Here is a 4,719-nt window from a genome sequence, read left to right as displayed (position 1 = left end):
TTTTCATTCATTTTTTTTTTTAAGTAGACCCCAGGCCCAGCAAGGAGCCCAATTTGGGGCTTGACTCACGATTCTGAGATAAAGATCTGAGCTGAGATCAAGAGCTGAATGCTTAACTGACTGAGCCACCCAGGCACCCTTGCAATTCTTTATTCTTAAAAGCTTCGGGGCAATATTGTCTACTTGATCCCAACAGAACAGTCTCAAGCTGGAAGCCACCCTGTCCTTTAAAGTCCACTTTCTAGATCATAAATATGCCCACTAGCCAGCTCTCACCTGCTACCAAGTGTCTACTTGCCTTCATGGCTTCCTTCTTCTGAGAAGTAGGACTACAGCTATAGTTATTTTCTCAGTGTTTACCTAACATGTCTCTATATCCTCTAATCATCAGTTCATAAAGAATGTTATCCACTGGAGTTCATGGCAAACTGGGTTATTGATAGTATTTCTGAGTCAAGCCATACTCATTAAACATCTTAGATTCTGCCTAACCAAGGAGTTGCTATACCTTTCACCCAACTGATGAGAGGAGTCCCTGGAGGTACTTAAATCCTGAAGGGTCAAGGGCTTTTGCTATTCACTTGTCAAACCTTCTACCCTAACAAGGAAAACTCCACAAAGCTCAGCATCTGGCCTCTGTGTCCTTTTATATTCTTGAAATCTGAATGCATTCTCCACTCCTCCCTCTGCATATTTTATCTGAATTCTATCCACCACTCAAAGTTCAGCAGATACCTGGGAAGATTTTTCTAACCCCAATCCCAACCCTAAATGAGTTTTCTCTTCTTTGAAATCTAATGATTCATCTCATTTTTTTTTTTTTGTATTTTACTCGATAAATGGTTATTTTGTTTCCACAACATGACTGAAACTCTTTGAGATGGGGGAGTCCTCAGTTATGGAGCACATACTCAGTGGTAGCTTCCACCAGCATTCTTCACAGATTACCAAGTACATGGATGTCATCCCTCTGTGAGGGAGTTGGGTGAGTACTGCTGAGTGCTTAACTGACTAGCAGGCTCAATCTTGTCAATGGATTTGATAAATGATACAAAGTTCTATCTCGAGTTCCCAAGCCCCTAAATTGGATTTTCTTCAGGCTTCTAGTAGATATGCTCATTAGTGTCTCACTGCCTCTATCTTGTCCACAGCCCCTGAAAGGAGTGGCTCTGAGCCACACATGACTGCTGGTACCACTGACTGGGCAAGGGATAGACCCCTGACTCAAAAGTGGACGCTCTCTTTAGGACTGTGGAAGAAAGAGGTCTCTATGAGTCTGAGGAAGTTGGATCATGAAAGGCGTGAGACCTTTTAGTTCAAGGTCAAACAGTTTAGTCAGCATTGGCACTGTGCCAAGACAGTTCGGAATTAGGAGGGAGCAGAAAATCCAAAGTTATTTAGAAGAAAGGGGACTGCAGTAGGACGCAGGGGAATGGAGCCACTGCCCAAATGAAGCAGTACTGGAAAAACTTGAGGTTCCCTGAGACGAGAATGGGACTGCCCAAGCCTGCCTTTCCATTGTTTCCCTGTGCCCTGTGGCAGAACTTCATTTCCTATCCTGGATGCTCAGTACAGTCCCCTGTAGTCCTTCAATAACCTCCCTTGATATCTGGGCTAGTCTGAGGGGTCTCTGTTCCTTGAAATTAGCAAAGCTACAATTAAATAATGCTCAATATTTTAAAAGTAAAACAGGGATAAAGGGTAAGCAATTCAGGTTCATATTGATTCTGAAATATTAAAGTCATCCTTAGGCTGTACGTATACCTAGAAAAAGCTTCTCTAGTAAAAGCTTCTCATTTTATAGATGAGGAAGATGATACCCAGAAAGGAGAAGGGACTTACTCCAGGTCACACGGAAAATGGTAGCACCAAGACCAGGATTCAGGTCCCCTCCTATTGTCCAGGGTTCTTCTATCACTTTACCATCGTCAAGTTAGCTCTTGCCAATGACTGTTCTCTAGGGCAGGCAAAACAGGACTAAATTAAAGAGAAATAGCAGAAATCATTAGTACCTCTCCACCCCAACCTCCCCAGTGGATTTTGGGGGGGGGGGGATTTTGCTTAGATCTTAGGCAAGCTAAAAGAAAAGAGGACAGAGATGTTGATGTGGTGTTTCTTTAAAGACCTGGGTCAGAGACACAGGAGAGAGGAATGGAAGGAGTTACTGGCTACCCATTTGAAAATACCATCCATATGCATCTTAAGAGGACACCAAGAAGGAAAGTTTATCAATTTTCCCATAAAAAATATGAGGTCAGTCTATTAATAAGAGAAAAGTATTGCAACTTGTTGGAGAAATTGTGCTGAGCAGGCTGAATTGCCTGCAGAATGCCCTTGTTATATACATGCTTACCGTAATATACCTACTGGATAATTTCGTGCTTCAAACAATCAAAATTATGTTGTGTTATAATGTATTAGATTTCCAGGAACCACATAAACATCTTCAGTGGTCCCATTTCCTCGTGCATTTTAGTACCTTAAACATTTTAATATCACTGCAATTAAATGAAAATGTTCTCAATGTATTTTTTAAATGCTTATTTATTTATTTTGAGAGAGAGAGAGAGAGAGAGAGAGAGAGAGAGAAAGAGAGCATATGCAGGGAAGGGCAGAGAGAGAGGGAGGGAGAGAATCCCAAACAGGCTCCTTCCTGTCAGCGCAGAGCCCAATGTGGAATTTGATCTCACGAACCCTGAGCTCATGACCTGAGCCGAAATTAAGAGTTGGATGCCTAACCGACTGAGCCACCCAGGCACCCCTCAAAGTATTTTTATTAAGATTTAAGTTAACTCATTTGAGTGTCTCAAACGAGTGAAGTAAAGGTGAGTAAGATGCAGAATTTTAAAAAATGGTATTTAGCCTGATAGATGGGCCAAGAGGATACTAGGAGAAGGGAAATGGTCCCACAATTAGCCAGTCAGTGATGAATAGGCCTAAATGCAAACAGAGAAGCCCCAGGATCACTATGAATGAGAAGGAAGAGGATGCTCTCTCCTTATAACAGTTATTTCTAACATTTATTAAGCATTTACTCTACACCAGGCATGGTACTAAGCACTTGATATGCATTGTTTCATAATCTTCATAAGAATCCTAGTAGGCAGTATTACTTACATTTTCCTCATTCTGTAGATGAAAAAATACCAGAGCTTAGGGAAGTTAATTAACTTTTAGCCAGGTCTACTGGCAGTAAAGGACAGTTCTCAAACTCTTAAAAAATGAGAACAAACTGAGGGCTGATAGGGGGTGGGAGGGGGGGAGGGTGGGTGATGGGTATTGAAGAGGGCATCTTTTGGGATGAGCACTGGGTGTTGTATGGAAACCAATTTGACAATAAATTTCATATATTTTAAAAAAAAGGACAGTTCTCAAAGAACCAACGCCCTCAGGGCTTTCTCCCTATCTTTTCATTTCTGTTTCATTCTAAACACCAGCTTTCTGCTTCAGTCTCTTCCATGTGTTAGGAAGCATGGGCAAAAGTGGTTCTGGGGCCATGCTCATACAGTTAATTTGTACTATCTTAAGTGTTTAATATAATTAACCATATAATAACAACAGCAGTGGCAGTAGAATCCAAGAGAAAACTCTTTAGTTTGTATATGAAAAATCCCAGGGAAGTGTTTGATTGGCCTGATCTGGTCCACATGACAACCCTGGGCCAATCATTATGTTCAAGACGGTTTTATGACTACCCATACCTGAGGTCACATACCCACCCCTATGATCAGTAAAACAGATGCCGTGACTGGTGGTATCCCCAGAATTCCATTATCATAATAGGAAAGGAGGTAGATGGATGGATGGTGGGCAGATAAAAGCAGATACCCACACAACTCCTACTGTGAGCGATAGACCATAAAGTGGAGAGCCCAGAGGTATACCAAGAAGAAGATAAAACAGGAAGACAGGCATGACGATGTTACATAACACAGTGTGTCCAGAAATCAGCAAGTATTTTAGATAGGTCTGAAGAACAGGATGTGTATGGCAAGGGGGTTAACATCTGAGATTGAAAATCTTGGGGGAACTTTATGTGATATCCCAAGAAGCTGGTACTATATCCTGAAAGCAAAAGTGAGTCATGGAAGGATCTTCAGCATGGAGATAATATGATGAGTTCTGATTTCAAGAAAATTCAGTTTTAGGGTAGATCTACAAGAAAGGTTAAAAGCAGAAAAATCAGTATGGAAACACAGTAGTTCAAGTAAGGGAAAATGAGACCAATAAGGGCAATGGCAACTGGACTGATGATGAAGAGAGGGCGAGCAGTGATACTAAAGAGGCAGGATTCATAAAAGACAATCTGAATCCTTACTGTGAGGCTAATCACCGATGCTCAGCCAACTTCACGGTCACCCCAACAGGACCACCAACACAGCAATGAACCACAAGTGTCCACGCAAACAGAACCCAAATCTTGCTGGCTTCCAAGAAGCAGCAGAAGCAATAGCAACCACATCCCCAGAACCTACAAGCCTTAAATTGAAGCTGCTGGTTTTGCAATTCATAAAGGACACTTCAAGCCCGTGGCCTTGGAAATGGAATGATGAGTGCAGAAACTTATCCTGTAGGTCTGTTAACCAATTGGCTGTGACAACCAGAGCTCTCAGGAGGCAGCTGGGCCCACGGAAAGAGCTGGGACATGAGGGAAGACAGATCCAGGTTTGGCTCCTGGCTCTGACACCTTCTGTGTTTCCTTGGACCAGGGCTTTCACT

Source organism: Acinonyx jubatus, chromosome D3, assembly GCF_027475565.1.
Source record: "Acinonyx jubatus isolate Ajub_Pintada_27869175 chromosome D3, VMU_Ajub_asm_v1.0, whole genome shotgun sequence".
NCBI classification, from domain to species: Eukaryota; Metazoa; Chordata; class Mammalia; order Carnivora; family Felidae; genus Acinonyx; species Acinonyx jubatus.
The sequence above is the reverse complement of the archived record's forward strand: the minus strand, read 5'-3'. Positions refer to the sequence as shown.